The 16,801-nt window shown below is 49.9% G+C and overlaps 1 protein-coding gene across 6 annotated transcripts in view; it reads right to left on the bottom strand.

Annotated features, from left to right (window-relative positions):
• The window catches only part of LOC149345259 (glycoprotein-N-acetylgalactosamine 3-beta-galactosyltransferase 1-like), a 229,092-nt gene that overhangs the window by 128,878 nt on the left and 83,413 nt on the right, over positions 1-16,801 (bottom strand). For 3 of the 6 annotated variants that reach the window (XM_089546531.1, XM_089546533.1, XM_089546540.1), the window contains exon 3: positions 14,392-14,450. The exons of 2 other annotated variants lie outside the window; for them this stretch is intronic. The gene's annotated coding sequence lies outside the window, so the exon portion shown is untranslated. Of the gene's footprint in view, positions 1-14,391; positions 14,451-16,801 lie in introns of those variants that run through there. One more of the 6 variants, XM_089546542.1, reaches the window with a different exon arrangement.

The following is a 16,801-nucleotide window of genomic DNA, read 5'->3' as shown; positions in this document are numbered from 1 at the left end:
TCTTTTGGCATTTCACATTACCTTTGCTTGGGGCCTCCGAAACGGCCGCGTGTTTAAGATCCCGGAAGTGGTCAACCCCGCCGTTTCATGATAAAGTTCACCTAAAAAAGTTGCGCACGGCGGTCTCCGTATTACAACCGCGTTATTGGTAGTAATATTTATTCGGTGAAAAAAGCTTGAACATGAACCTGAGTAATTTCTGAACTCGCAAAAAAAAAACTGAAAATTCGCATATAAGACGCACCCTTGTATAGGACGCACCAACAAGATTTTTGAAAAAAAAAAACGCGTCTGATACACCGGAAAATACGGTATGCAGTTCACGGGAGAAGTTTGTTGCAGACCGCGGTAAGGGCCGTGATAGCGGGAAAGCAGTTTCGTGGCGAGGCCGGGAGTGGAGGAAGGCACCCAGAGCCAAACGAGTGCGCCGGAGGGATATGATGCGAGAGGGTCCGAGGAGTCCCGACGGTGCTTCTGGTGCCGCTGGAGCTGTGTGGCAAAAGAGCGTGCAAGTTGCCGACATTCTTCGGCATACATGTGAGCTTCGGAAAGGGATGTGGTCTCGGAGGGCTCAGGGCGTTAGGGAAGGATGGTGTCCATGGTGGATGTAGGCTCTCGACCATATATGAGGAAGAAAGGGGAGAATTCCGTCGTTGTCTTGGTTACGAAAGGAAGTACTTTGTCCCAGTTGGAGTGGGCGGTATCAACGTACATGGCGAGCATGTCACTGAGTGTGCGGTTGAACCGCTCAGACATGCCGTTGGTTTGGGGGTGACAGGCGCTGGTACAGCGATGAACGATTTGGCATTCCTTGAGCAGGGCCTCGACGGCGTCCGATAGAAAAACACGGCCTCTGTCACTGAGCAGTTCTTTCGGGGCGCCGTGACGAAGAACAAGACGGTGTAGGATGAAACAAGCAACATACAGCGCGTTTGCACGTTAAATAGGCGACGTTCTACATTGCGGGTTAGGTGGTCAAAGGCCGCGATGACCCAGCGGTTGTTAACCGAACTGGTCAGAAGCGAACCGTAAAGATCAATGCCGACGCGGTCAGAGGGGCAGGCAGGGCAGGGTAATGGCTGTAACGGAGTGGGGTCGTGATGGGGGAGGGTTCTTGCGACGTTGGCCGGCTGTACATGACCGAATGTACTGACGCATGAAGCGGTACATACAGCGCCGGTAGTGTCGCAGACGCAGGTGAGCATACCTTTTCAATACACCGGCATGGCCGCATTGTCGATATGCGTGGAAAGAGGCGCAGGTCGCAGCACGGAGGTGGCGAGGAATCACCAACAGACACATCCGCCCGTCGTAGAGGTAGTTACGCCGGTATAAGAGGCCATCGCGAACGGCAAAATGGTGGGCTTGGCGTCGAAGGATCCGGGACAATGAAGGTGGCGAGGGATTAGACAGGAAGGTGAGGAGCGAGTTGATCCAAGGATCCTGCAGTTGTTGGAGCATATCAGGGACATCGAACGACCAGAAATCGTAGGCACAGACGAGGCCAGAGGTGGAATCGCACGGGAGCGGTGAACGGGAAAATGCGTCGGCGTCTGAGTGCTTGCTTTCAGAGCGATAAATGACCTGAATATCAAATTCCTGGAGACGTAAAGCCCCGCGGGCAACTCGGCCAGAGGGATTTTTGAGGGAGGACAGCCAGCAGAGGGCATGATGGTCGGTGACGACATAGAACTGCCGGCCGTAGACGTAAGGACGGAACTTCGCAATCGCCCAAATGATGGCGAGACATTTTTATTTATTTATTATTTTTCTATTTACACATACTGCAGTTATGGAGGCCAAACAGGGGGGGCAACATTCAAAAAGCAAAAATAATATCAAACACTACGCAAATCCAGCGTTCCGGCAACAAACAAAGGAAACCAAACAGAGTGCAATGATATTGCTAAGTTTACACATACGGTAAGACACTCTCTTCAAAAGCAGCGGCATCATGAGCCGAAAAGACATTTGCTGGCACTGAGTTCCATGTGATTGTTGGGGGAAAAAATGAGTTTTTGAGCATATTTGTGCGTGCAGAGTATGGGGTAAGGTTATGGTTGTGGCTATTGCGTGTCTGTCGTGCAGAACGGGAGGATACATAGGGAGCAGCATTAATATTAAATTGACTGGAGTAAAATGAACACAACCATTTAAGCCTTGCAAGTGCTCTCCTTCTTTCTAAAGTGGATTCATGTTCTGTGACAAAATAGTTGGATTCCACCTTGGTGAGGGCACAGTTGGCGTAAGCAGCAACATATTCCGGATACCCAGATTTCCGTTGGGCAAGAACTGCGCCCAAGCCCACACCGCTCGCGTCAGTGTGAATTTCGGTCGGACAGTCAGGATCAAAATGTTGGAGTATTGGGGGGGGGGGAGGTACCAGCAGGCGACGTAAAGTGTTAAATGCGGCATCGCAGGCGGGTGACCAAAACGAGAGATTCGGGCTGCCGGCAAGAAGCTGTGTTAAAGGGGCGATGATACAGGCGAAATTCCGAATGAAGCGGCGGAAGTGGGAACACAAGCCTAAAAAACTTCGAAGTTCTTTTAAGATGGTCGGTTTGGGAAACACAGCGACGGCGCTAAGTTTTGCAGGGTCAGGAAGGACGCCATCCTTGGTGATGACATGGCTTAATGTCATCAGCTTCGTGGCACCGAAGTAACAATTCTTCAGGTTCAGTTGTAGTTCGGCTGCAGTAAGGCACGTGAAGACAAGCTGGAGGCGCAGTAAATGAGGAGAAAAATCTTTGGAAAAAACGACAATGTCATCCAGTTAGGACAGACACGTTTGCCGTTTGAGCCCGCTGAGAATATTATCCATCATTTTCCCGAATGTGGGTGGGGCGCTGCATAGGCAGAATTACATGACATTGAATTCATACAGGCCGTCTGGGGTGACGAAGGTGGTTTTCGGCCGGTCAGCGGCAGCCATCGGGGCTTGCCAGTAGCCAGAGCGTGTCTAAAGACGAAAAATACTCCGCTCCCTGCAGGCAATCCAGTGCGTCGTCGATTGGCGGTAGAGGATGAACATCCTTGCGGGTAATCTGGTTGAGACGGCGGTAGTCCACACAGAACCAGATGGAGCCATCTTTTTTCGTAACCAGGACAACAGGAGAGGCCCAAGGGCTGTGAGAGGGCTGTATGATGCCGCGCTGTAGCATATCGTCGACATTGTCAGGGATGACGCGGCGCTCAGTGCGCGAGAAGCGGTACGGTCGCTGGCGCAAGGGGGCGTGCGTATGTGTGTCAATTTCGTGAGAGACAGCAAACGCACGTCTCAAGGAAGGTAGGGAAGGTCAAAAGGCGTGCTGAAGCGTTAGAGATGTGTCAGTAGCTGGTCACGTTAAGCGGGCGGAAGGTCGGCAGCGATGGCGCGATGAAAGACGTCGACGGGAAGCGGATCGGGCGTGGTCGCACAACAGTCCAGGGCTGCAACCTTGGGACAGGCACGGTGATAGAACTCGCAGGCAGGAGCAGGGTCCAGTTTTTCGATACGGCCGAGGCATTCGCCGCGAAGAACAGAGGACGGGCAAGCAGAAGGGTTGGAGACATGGATGGCTCAGTGGCCATCGGAAATCGTGAGAACGGCGAAAGGAATCGGAAGAGGGTGATGGCGGGCGGCAGCAGTGGTGGGTGTGAAGAGAACAGGGCTGCTGAAAGCAGAGTCAGGTCGGAGCGGAACGAGGTCAGAAGAGAAGGGAGGTATGGCGGTGTCAGCAGTTACAAGAAGCTTAGCGGAGCGCACAGGTACGTCGCACAAGGAAACGTTACGCACGAGAGATAAAGCAAGTCCAGCACGGGCACAACCGATCACTGCATGGTGGGTTGAGAGGAAGTCGCAGCCTAGGATGACATCGTGAGAGCATTTACCCAGCACAACAAACTCGGTGGGATATGCTACGCCGTTGACAGAAACGCGTAGCGTGCAGGCTGCGATGGGGTGAATGCTCTTCGAGCAGGCCGTACGGAGCGAAAAGCCAGACAGGGGCGTCGTCACCATGTGAATTTTCCGGCGAAGAGAGTCACTAATCACAGACACGGCAGCGCCCGTGTCAACGAGCGCGAGAATAGGGACACCTTCGACAAACGCCTGAATCACGTTAGCGGGAGGAAACGGGGGACTTGATGAGTTCGCAAAAGGCGCAGTTCTTGCCGCCACAACTGCGGCATTTAGTTTTTCTCTGGGAGGGGATCCGGTCGCCGAAGCATTGGGGAAATTGAACGGCGGTGAGGGGAAGGTGAGTGGCGAGTCGGATACTGGTGGCAAGGCACAGATGAGCCAGAATAGCCACTGCGAAAGGGCGGCTCGTGATCGTATCCGTACGGGCGCACATCATCCCCAGAACGAGGCAAGCGCTGACGGGAGAGACGTGCGACGTGCCCTGGAAGCCCACAACGTAGCAGATGGGCCGATTGTCGCTGGTGCGCCAAGGGTTCGTAGGGTGTCGTCGTGTGCGAGGAAACGAGGCTGGTGGAGTGGCATGGACGGGGGTGGGGCATAATAGGCAGGACTGCTGCGGTAAGTGGAAGGGGCGAGCGAGCGCGGTGTCCGGGTGACGGCTTCAGCATAGGTGAGCGGTGCTGCGACAGAAGGAAGCGGGGGGCTCGATGGCAGGACTGCAGCGACCTGCTCCTCAACAACACGGCGGATAGTCGGCGCAAGAGAGGGCGCTAGGTCGGCAGTAGGGCAGACAGGGTCTTGAACGTGATGCAAAGAGAAAGCTGGCGGGCGACTTCCTCGCGTATGAAATCTTTGACGCGCTCCATGAACAGGAATTGCTCCGAAGACGAGGGACCAAGCGCCAAGCCAGCAAGACTCTCGGTAAACGCACCAGACTGCCGCGTAGAAGCGCCCTGCTTGCGCAACTCGTCAAAGCTTTGGCACGGCTCGATGACGGTACTGATGGAGGTGGGATTCTTCGCCAGGAGCCTTTGAAAAGCGTCATCGGCGATCCCTTTAAAAATGTGGTTCACTTTGTCTTTCTCGGACATCGAAGGGTTGACGCGCTTCCATAAATCAACGATGTCTTCAATTTAGCACGTGAAGTTTCGGCCGGTAGCTAAGCTCGAGCACTAAGTTGTTGCTCGGCGCAGGGTTTCCGCACGGCGGAACGGCCGACAGCGTCGGCGAAGTTCGTCTTAAAGGGGTGGAACACCAAATTTGTGGTTCGCGCGTTCTTAGTTTCAAACGCTTCTTATGGCTCCAGGAAGCATGATACACACTCAAATATTCATATATTCACAGTGAATAATTTAATATCGCATTTTTAGGTGAACGATTTTCGGTTTCGGTTTCGGAACGCCGAGTTGTACAGTGACGTCACAGAGGGGGAAGATCAACTACTTCGCCTGGTCACGTGGGCCCACAAAGGTTGTGACGCACCTACTGCAGCATCGTCTGCTTTCTCACACACGTGCTGACCAGCGCATGAAAAAAACAACGGATGGCTAGCAGCTCGGATTCTGACGGATCTGATTCCATTGAGTGAGTACATCGACTTTTTTTTTATCACACGCTAATATCGCCTTCGTGGGTTCGCGTGAGGATGCGAAACACTTTGCAATATGCCAGTAAGCATCGCTGCGCCGCTCTACCCAAGCTGCGCCCACAACCGGTGTCACACTTCGCCGCCGAGCGCTGCTTGGGATGGTGTACAAATATCACAAGAAAAGACAAGACAAGCTCACCTTGTTATCGGAACTGCCAGCTATACTCGAGCAGCGACAAAGCATGCCTGCTTATGTTCGGAGCTTTCGGCAACGGCACCGCTCGCGGGCGCTTCGGGCGACGAGCTCTGCTGCTGCCTGGCTGCCGTGGTCGTCGTTAGGACTATAGCCTGTTTCGCAAGCGGCCGGCGCTTTGGAAGTCGCCTGCGCTATAATAAAAGGCCTACTTCTCACAAATAGCTTTAGTGTCAACAGCATCATCTCACAATAAAATAATCGTCTAGTCAATCTCCTCGACGCCTTCGGCAGCGGAGCTAGCGGGCGCCAGGCGAGCCGGACCCGAACGTCGGGCCAGCGGCAGCTGCGAGGCGGTTGTGGCAATTTGCTCATATCACAGTTGTTACCTCTACCAGCAGCTCAGTATTAGTCAGCGATTCTCAAAGATGACAATTTTTTCACATTTCTTGTCCCATGGTTTATTATTTACGTCAAGAACGCTCTTTAGCTCGCTTTTATGACGTCGGCAGACGGTATCCAGGCTGGCCGACCGGCCGGCAGGCTCGGCGTACCTCACGTCCGCACAAGAAAATACAAAACAGCCTCGCTACCAGAAAGGATGCTTCCTAGATTCGAGATACGACAGCATGACTGCGCTAAAAGTGGATCTTTCGGCAACGACACTGCCTGCGGCAACGCCGGGCGACGACCTGCGCGCTGGTCCCAGACTGCCCTAGTCGTCGCTATACTCCGTTTCATACATAGCAGTCAACACAGCGAAGGCTGCGGCGCCTGTTCGCGCTCCTCGTCCGCATCGTAATGAAGTGCGTCGAAAGTGAAAAGAGTAGTGAACTTAAAATTAAAGTAAAGGTTGGTCGATACTGTGGTATAATAATAATAGTGTTTTATTTTGCAAAAAGATTGCCTTTTCTTTTATGTTCTTTAAAACAGAGTTCCTTAGTTTTCTGGGTTTTTTCCGGCTCCTCCTGTATCAGGTTTTCGCAGCTAGGCCGGCCAGTGATGTCGTCTGCTTTCGTCTCTCGGTTTCTGAGCCTGCGAAAATGGCACCGCTATCTACTATTCGCTTCTTTTCTTCGCCCACTGCGGCTTCAAAAACATCTCCTGCTCGCCTATTCTCTAAGATGAAGTCTCCGAAAATTTCGAAAGACTGCAAGCAGGTGATTTCCAACTTTTACCCTAGCGTAAGGATGCGCTTCCCGGAGAAGACTGTGCGTGAAGTTCTCGAAACTGTGGGCGAGATGACCGGTGTGAGCCCTCGGACAGTTGCGAGGTTCAAGAAAGAAGGTCTCTCTACTGGAATAAGATCACCGCAAAAACAACCTAGCAAGGTGACAATATCTAGCTCACGCAGTGTTAAATATGACAGCTTTGCACTCAACGCCATCCGACTCAAGTTACATCGTATGTATGCCGTAAACTGCACTGCCTTTTCCCTTCGAAACAAGTAAACAGTGCTGTGTTTTTCAAAGTAGGTATTAGAGTTTGACAGTTTCGAGTTTCTACCTAATGGATCTTTTAGTAAAATAAAAAATAAATAAAAAAAAACAGCCAAGCCGGGAGTCGAACCTTGGCCCCTTATAAAATGAACAGACAGTCGCGCGCTTCGTACCACTCAGCCACGACGTGAGGCGGACGGATACATTTCGCTTGTTTTTTTTGGAGCGGACTACTTTCATACCTTTGGCAGCGTTGACTGCTATGTATGAAACGGAGTATAGGCCTAGATGATTTCGCATTGACTCCGCAGCTGAGGGCGCTTCGGGACTGGCCAGCGCTCAGAAACGTGCTCCGCTCCGCACACCTTTACTGTGAACTCGTCCCATAATAAAAGATATGTTCGATTTCCACGATGTCTTCAGCAACGCAACTAGCAGACGGCAGGCGAACCGTACCAGGTATAGCAGCAGCACAAAACCGGCTATGGGATGAAATTTGCTTGCATCGCAGTCATCACTTCTACCAGGAACTCGGTATTTGCCAACGATCCTTAGAAACGATGCATTTTTGATATTCATATATCCCAGGGTTTGCTATGAACGTGAACAAACAATACTATCGCGTTCTTCAGATGCCGGCGGTCGGCACGAAGCGCAGGCCGCTCGGCTCCAAGGAGTGCGCCCTATGTCATCATGATCACGCTGCCGCTCTCCGCGCTCGCATTGGCTGCCGCTTCCCGTCGTTGACATCTAACAGGCCGGACGCAGGCGGCGAGCTGCAATCGGACGTTGCGACGCTGTTCGCAACGGCGCGCCGCAAACCGATCGAGGGGCGGTTAGCAGCAAATGCGGCTCGCTGGTGCGACGACTGCGCTCACGCGGCTGTGCCCCGCTCATCGTACGCCACTGTATTTTGGTATGACGTCACTAAAACTAATTTTTCTTCCCACCTTGTGACGTCAGCGTTGATGGCGCTAGCGATGGGTCTAGATCGTGAGAGTGAGCATTTAGGTAATCTTTGGAACCGAATTAAAATATTTTTTAAACGTTTGTTGTGTCCAACACCTGGCTGTGAGTGCCCTTGCATACATAGGAATCCCATAGCAGGCTTTTTATAGCTTCAAAATTTGGTGTCTCCACCCCTTTAAATGAGCACCAGGTGGGAAGGTCGGCTTCATGGTTACGAAACCATAAGTTGGCAACGTCTGTGAGATAGAAGAGGACGTTGCTCAACTTGACGGAATCGTCCCAAAGATTGTAAGTGCTGACACGCTCGCATGAGGCTTGCCAGTCGTCGACGTGATGGTTATCTGTAAAACTGAATGAAGAAAGGTCGCGCTGGTGCTGCACCCCGGAACAGAGGACGGCGGCAGGGATGGGCGGCGATGGTTGAGTCGGACCGTCTGGCATTGTGGGCGGGGCGGGTAACGTTCCGCCCCGAAGTTCCAGGTTGAGGAACGCGACGGGAATCGAGGCACCTCCACGAAGTGTACGGGTGCGTCTTCGAAGCGCAGGTTGGTGGGCGTTGATCGAAGAGCGTCCCGACAGGCGCACGCCCAGGAGTCGTTGTTGTTGTTGTTGTTGCCTTGGTGGCAGGAGTCACTCAGGAACCAGAACTTTCCTTCTTCCACCTCTTCATCCCACCGCTTGAACGGCTGCCAGTCGTTCCCATTACATTTATTTTTGTGTGATACGCCTACAGAGATGCTTAGTTATCCATCGTTTTCGTGCTTTTTTGTCTTGAAGCACTGTTGGCATGGGAAATGCATTATAGCCGTGTTCTAGTGTACAAATAAATGCATCGTATGACTCTGAGCGATCCCTTTCGCGAAGACATTTGCCCATTTTGAGCTAGCGGCTAAACACTTGAATAAACTAACAGTATGGTCATTAATAAGTATTATTTTATCAGTTGGGTATTGCCGTCTATGGGAAGTTCTGCAGATATCGATAGATGGTCGATATCAAAACACAGGACATCGGAAAAAGTTCCCTCCCTAGGAATGTTTGTAAAGCACAGATCAATCAGCGTGCCTGAATACGATGCTACCCGAGTGGCCTCTGCAGTTAAATTTTCACAGCCATATGCAAGCATATCTTCCAGAAGTTGGCATTTTGGTTGTCCAACTGGAAACAGGTCAACGTTCAAATCGCCGACTACCACTACATGCCATCTAGTTTGGATGCCACGTTAAGTACGGACTGAGCGCTAGACAATTTTTTCCAAGTCATCTTCGCTTGTGATCCTGATAGCAGCTGCATCAGGGCATTTGCGCTCAAAGACTCGTCCCTCTGAAGTCCAAACGTAGCGGAAACCATGTTCTTTCGCCTTACGTTTTGCAAGCTAGCGCAGCCGTTTGTTCTTTGCCGTCACGTTGTCAAAGAATATGACGCCGGTTTCTTCGTCCGCAATTGCTTCCTTCTCTCAAACCATTTCGATCGGGCATTTCTCGACGAAAATCTGACAGTTTCCACATTTGGCCAGTCCTCTTTAGGGGGGAGTCTGTGTGGACCCTCGATATCATCTTTAGTCAATACTGGAGCCTCAACATGGACTGGTGGGCGAGTTGGTCTGACATATCTAGCGAAGCAGCGCAACGGCACAAACCATGCGCTGTGTTTTCAGCGCTGTGTTTGTCCTCTTCTTCCGTTGGCCTTGTGCCGTTGCGCTGCTTCACTAGATATGGAGCCTCAAGATGCTGAGATATTTTATTTACATCTAGCATGAGGTCCTCATCTTCTTGAGGTACAAGACCATGGATTTCTATGTTTTGTCTCCGACTGTGCTGCTCGAGATCATTTATCAGTTGTCTTAGTCTAGGCATAGTTTTCAGTTGAGATGAATTTTCGATAGCATCTAACCGCCGATGCAAGTGGATGATTTTCTGGTGGTGCCTATTTTGTTTGTTTCTTAGGTCATCATAGGTATCTTACAAGTGCTAAACGTATTTCTCAATACCCAATACAGTTTCCTGCAAGTTCATCAACTTATCCAATCTCGCTTCAAGTTGCGGAATTTGGTACAGCTTTCTGTTTATTTCTGCCCGCTCTGCCTGTATTTTACCAGACAGGTTTTGTATTTCATGTTTGATTGTGGAAGTCTTGCAAGCAGAGCATTTTCGCTTCTTTCTCGTTGCTTTGTTCGTTGCTCGAAGCGACTGTTCAGATATTTACCAAGATTGAACTGACAGTCCCATTCAGCACATGTCATTATCAAGTCGTCTGTACCAAATGCTTCATGGGAAGACGCGCACTTATGTCCTTCATCGAGTGGCACAGTACACCTTCTAACTAATGACGGCCTTGCGTAACAAAAACAAACAAATCCAACAAGCAAGAACAGTAAGGGCAGCAGCCGTAGCAGTAGCGTAATTGGCTATTTAATAGTACATGAAAGGAGGGGAAGATTTTTACAAACCAGCAAAGAATTGCGGGATGCGTTTGAATCAGCCATGCCACCGCTACTGCTGCCGCAACGCAACAAGATGCGCTGGAATCTGAAAAGTGTTAAGAAATAGATCAAACAAGGCATCCGAAAAGAACGCAGATAATAGCTTTTAAAAAAGCGTGTACAGTAGCTCCAGTATGGCTCCGGTAAGTCTGTCTTGGTTTGCCTGTTGTGCAAGCACCATCCATCAATACATACCCTTTTGTGCCCTAGGCAATCAACATGGCTTAACAAGAAATTCAAAGTGCCTCAAATGTGCCGTTTCGTTGCGTAGCGATTTCATACGGCAGAAAAAGAGGTATGACTGAGGCTCACAATGCGGACAGAAACTGCACAGAAACTGCGCTGGGCCTCGTCAAGCTGTTTACGCACAGCTTTTTAGCCCAGGCAGCCGACCATGACCTTCTGGGAAATAAATTGAATTGAATTGAATTGAATTTGGTCACGGGAGAAAATGGAAATCGTTTCTGCGGAATATGATCATCCTCCGTTCCAAAAATCTGAAAATTTTCCGCCCTTTCAAATATAGCTAGCACCTGAAGGGGATATAAAATTTTGAACGTCCATACGTCCCAGAAACAATTGCTAACAAAAATAACCATACGCCTTGCAATAAAAGCTCTCAGAGGTCATCCTGAATCACATGAAGCTACATGAAAAGAATGCCTAGCTGTTACTGCGTGCTCTGTTCTCAGCTATTTGTTGTAACTTTTGCTTGAAGTAATTATTTTCTAGTAGGCGCGGACGAAGCAAGATGATTGTGTCGTCGCACGGTCACTTTTCCATCCCTTCATAAAAATGCAGCCTCAGTTCAAATGCCATTGAGCTTTGTTCAAATCCCGTGCCTAATTTTGCCTCCGTCAGGGTGATTATCTGAAAGCGGTGCTCTCTGCTCAACAGGTGCAGGAGGGAAGACAACAGAGACGACTTGTACTGGAATGCAACGGCGCAAACAAGGGCTCGTCTCATCTTTCCTACCTCCCTGTTTGCGTCGCTACGAATGCGTGCAGAAGGCGCTCAAATGAAGACGGGACGAGAGGCAAGGCACGGACAAGCAATAACTTTCAACGCCTCCGTGTAGGTAGTGACAGCTGATCCGGATCATGAGAGGGAAATAACTAGAAGAATAAGAATGTGGTCGAGCGCATATTGCAGGTTCTCTCAGAACATGAATGGCAGTTTACCATTATCGCTCAAGAGAAAAGTACGCAACAGCTGTATCTTACCGGTACTCACCTACGGGGCAGAAACGTGGAGGCTAACAAAGAGGGTTCAGCTTAAGTTAAGGACAACGCAGCGAGCTATGGAAAGGAAAATGATAGCTGTAACGTTTGGTTTGGTTTATGGGAGTTTAACGTCCCACAGCAACTCAGGCTATGAGGGACACCGTAGTGAAGGGCTCCGGAAATTTCGACCACCTGGGTTCTTTAACGTGCACTGACATCGCACAGCACACAGGCCTCTAGAATTTCGCCTTCATCGAAATTCAGCCACCGCGGCCGGGATCGAACCCGCATCTTTCAGGTCAGCAGCCGAGCGCCGTAACCACTGAGCCACCGCGGCGGGGCAGCTGTAACGTTAAGAGATCGGAAGAGGGACGAGTGGGTCAGGGAACAAACGCAGGTTAACGACATCCTAGTCGAAATCAAGAGGAAGAAATGGGCTTGGGCAGGGCATGTAATGAGAAGACAAGATAACCGCTGGTCCTTATGGGTAACGGAGTGGATTCCAAGAGAAGGCAAGTGTGGCAGGGGGTGGCAGAAATTTAGGTGGGTAGATGAGATTGAAGAAGTTTGCGGGGATACAGTGGCCGCGACTGGCACAGGACAGGGTTAATTGGAGAGACATGGGAGAGGCTTTTGCCCTGCAGTGGGTGCAGTCAGGCTGATGATGATGATGATGATGATGATGAATGCATGTAGAAGGCGCCCAAATGAAGACGAGACCAGAGGCAAGGCACGGACAAGCAATAACTTCCAACGGCTCCGTGTAGCAAGTTGGCTTTTGCCCGTGTCTTGCCTCGTCTACCTTTGCGCGCTATGGATTATTTCTAGGTATGCCCAAAGCCATCTGAAGTGTGGCAAAGTGTTGCAGCAGGAGCATCGGCGTTTATGTTGCTGCAGCCTAATTCTCTGTGGAACTGTGCATGCAGCAACAATGTCCCAACAATTACCAACAATATTTCCCCTTCTCCCTTGTGTCTTTTTTTTTTGTTGGCAAAAGCCATCATGTGCCAACAGGCCCATCATTCAACCTATCTTCAGCAATTTCCAGGTCACAGAACAGCCTTGGTAACGACTGTAATCTGCCCTATCGCGATACAGTCATGGGTGACAGTTTGAGAATGACACAGCTAGAAGATGGAGCCCTAACTCAGGTCCTCCCACCACCCTGGGCTTTTGCGCACTGCACCAGAGAAACTAAACCGCCTGCTGTAAGAACGGATTTGAATAGCGTCCAAGAGGGGGAACGGAATGAACAGCTCTTTATTTCTTCAACTACGAGGGTAATCCCAAAAGTAAGGTCTCCAAAGGGCTGCGGCCGCAGGGAAACTATTTGCGTGGCTGCTCGCCATACTGCTGTGTTCATTGTTCCCCGTCTTCCAAACAAGCCATGACTCAGCGCGAAAGGGACTGTCAGTCTTGGCACGGCAACCATTTGAAATGGAGCTCCCGTTTGTCGCTACCGCCAGGTGCGAAGTTCACGGAGTTCTTCCATTTTTGAACACAAAAGGCGTTCAACCAATCGAAAATTATCGCCAGTTGACGGAAGTGTACGGAGAGTCGTGCATGAGTGTTAAAAACGTCCTCATGTGGTGTAGAGAGTTTGCGTCTGGTCTCACGGAAATTCACGACGAAGAAAGAAGCGGGAGACCGTCAATTTCTGATCAGAGAGTCGCGAAGGTCGAAGAAATGATGCGGCAAGATCGGAGGATTACACTCGATGAACTCTGCATTTTGGTTCCTGGCGTTTCTATAAGTACTATTCATAAGATTTTGACGGCGAAGTTGAAATATAGGAAGGCGTGCGCAAGATGGGTTCCACGATTGCTCACAGACAACCATCAAAAGCAACGCATTGCCTTCTCCCGCGAATTTCTTTGGCGGTATGGAGATGAAAAGGAGACCTTTTCGGATTCCATTGTTACGGGTGACGAAACCTGGGCATTCATTCCTTTTCACACCTGAGACCAAACAAGAATCACGTGAGTGGCGGCGCTCCTCTTCGCCCAAGCCGCGAAAAACCAAGCGAACACAGTCTTTCGGCAAAGTAATGGCAACTCTGTTTTGGGATCAAAAAGGGGTGTTGTTGGTAGACTTCATGACTCCTGGCCCCGCAGTAAACGCGGACAGATATTGTGAGACCCTTAAGAAACTCAGACGGGCGATTCAAAATCGCAGAAGAGGAATGCTGAGAAAGGGCGTGAGTCTTCTCCGTGACAACGCTCACCCCCACGTTGCCCGCCAAACCGTCGCTCTCCTGCAACAGTTTGAATTGGACGTCATCAGCCACCCGCCCTACAGTCCGGACTTGGCACCACGTGATTACCACTTGTTTCCAAGGCTAAAAGAACAGCTCGCTGAAAGGCGCTTCACTGTTGATGACGAAGTGAAAGATGCGGTCAAACGCTTCCTCAACGGCATGGCGGCGAGCTGGTATACAACTTGATTACCCTCGCTTACATTGCAGAAGTATATAAACCTCAAGGGGCCATGCACAAAGAACGGCAGTTGACGCGAGGCAGTCACGGCGCGTCAAGATCACCAACCAGGCCCCGTATTCCGAGTTTGCGACAATCTAAGCCGTCAATTTCACACTCACCTTATTGGTCGAAATGCCTGAGGCGGATGTCACTGGAGCGAAACGTGGAATGGAACCCACTGGAAGAAAAATTCAGTCACATTTTTAGTTTTCCATGAGAAGCCATAGTACGTAGGCAGCCAATAGCTGCTTCGTTCACCCAGTGAACTTGGACAGATTAACAATATTCCAAGGGTGAACTCAAGTCTGCTTACGTGCCGTAATTCGAAAGCATTTCTCTCACTGCTGCCGTTGTTGTTGTTGTTGCCTTGGTGACATGGCACATACCCACGACGTGGGATGGGCCAGGGTTCAGTGAGGAGAGCGTAAAGAAGGTAAACTGGGGCGAAGCTAATGGTTTAACTTTGATTGCCAAGCTAATGATGTAACTTTGGGTAAAAATTCAGAAGAATTAAAGATTGAATCATAAATTAAAGGGAAAATAAAATAAATAAAAATTAAATAATTGGAACGCTTATGTTCCTGCGTACTCGTTTCTTTGTCTTTGCCGTTTCTATGTCGTGTTTTCGCTCTAACTTCGGTGCTGCCACATCCGAAAACGTGGGTGCCGTTGCTACAGCATGTAATAAGCACACCAAAGTACTTAATAATCAATTAATTAACTCATTCAGTAATTAGGTGGATCGTCAGTTTGTAGTTCATGTCGGTTTAACATCCAAAAGCGACTCAGGCAATGAAGGACGCCGTAATGAAGAGCTCCGGTAATTTCGACCACCTGGGGTTGTTTAACGTGCACTGACAATCGCACAGTACACGGGCCTCTAGAATTTCGCCTCCATCGAAATTCAACTGCCGAGGCCAGGATCGAACCCGAGCCTTTCGGGTCAGCAGCCGAGCGCCGTAGCCATTGAGCCACCGTGATGGATAAAAAATCGTCAGTTTGATTAAATTAGCGGCGAAGGTGTGAACTAATTCACTAAAGGGACTATATTAGTACAATCTATTAATTATTTACGCTATTAATAATTCGGCTGACAATGTAATGCGATTCAATTGCTTGTTTAATTAATTATGTAATTAACTAATTCTTTATTTCGAGTGTAATAAATATTAATTTGTGAATTTACTTATTCATATAATTACTTTGTCCAATCAATTAAATGCCGAGTTAATTACTCATGCGGTGACTAACTTGTGCATCAATAAAATACTTCTCTTAATTGAATAATTAAATAAATCACTAATCCATCAATTCAGTTACATTGCCTATGAATTAGTGAAATAATTCACTAATTGACAAATCAAGTACTCCAATCCTTTAATTTATTAATCGAATAATTCAGCAACTCGATTAAAGTGCCGATCAATTTGAGAGGTAATTCACTAATTTAACTAATTAATTGCTAAGTTATAACAATTACTCATTGAAATAAACATTCTCGCGATTTACTATTCATTCATGCTAACTTCGTAATCATTTAGACGAGGATTCCATTAATCACCCATGCAACGGATCGCTGACAGTTCGTGCGGACACGCTCTGCTGTGCACGCTGCATATGAACTATCGCATTAAAATTAGAGCGGCCACTAGAGCTCCTCCGCAAGGGTATGACGTTAATGCGCATGGATGCGGAATTGGTAAAATGAGGAGGAAATCACCACCCGCGTCAGAGCGGTGCAGACGTGCGTCGCATGCGCTCCCGCCAAGCAGCTGTTTTTCGGCGTTCAACTTGGGCCTGCGGGCCGGAAACTACCGCGAACAGATCCGGATTCTCCCTCCGTGCAAGGGGACACTGGATTTCGGGCAAACGGTGGACTATTTCACATTTCATGGGACTTTTCACCTCTCGGACGCGTGAGAGCTAGCTAGGCCTAACGCCCAGACCTAGCGTAGCTACCCGTGCATCGACGGGAGCCGGCCCCTGGGGCGGCCCCGTGACCACCACGATGATCAACGCCGTCGACGGAGATGAACTGGCACCCTCGGAATTTGAGAACGGTGAGTGGGAGACCGTTCTCAGCATGCACGACCGCATGATGAAAAAAGGCGGGAAGCCTGGAAACGCCAGCGGAAACGCTGGCACGAACGCCGCCGCGAATTTCGGCGGGAACGCTGGCGATCACGGCGCCGGGGAGAAGAAATCGACTGCCACTCAGAAAAAGAGGCAAGACCCGAACATCCGAAAAAGGGCACCAATGCCGAAACTCCCGGAGAGCGACTATAAAATAATCTTCAGGCCCAGAGGCTGGAACTTGAACGATTACGTGCCACGTCACCTACTGCAGGCCACCTGCGCGGCCGCGCAACTACCATACGGAGATGTCCTGGACGAAGACACTTCAAGAATCAACTCCGTGAACAACACGTACACGATCAGCACACCGAATCGTCAACGCGCGAGCACCTACGCGAGGATAAAGACGATAGTTATCGGGGAGAAGACCCTCGCCATGGCACCCTACGTCGC

This window comes from Amblyomma mixtum, chromosome 5 (assembly GCF_055824585.1).
Source record: "Amblyomma mixtum isolate Tamu chromosome 5, ASM5582458v1, whole genome shotgun sequence".
Classification (NCBI taxonomy): domain Eukaryota; kingdom Metazoa; phylum Arthropoda; class Arachnida; order Ixodida; family Ixodidae; genus Amblyomma; species Amblyomma mixtum.
This window is presented reverse-complemented; position numbering and strand designations above follow the sequence as displayed.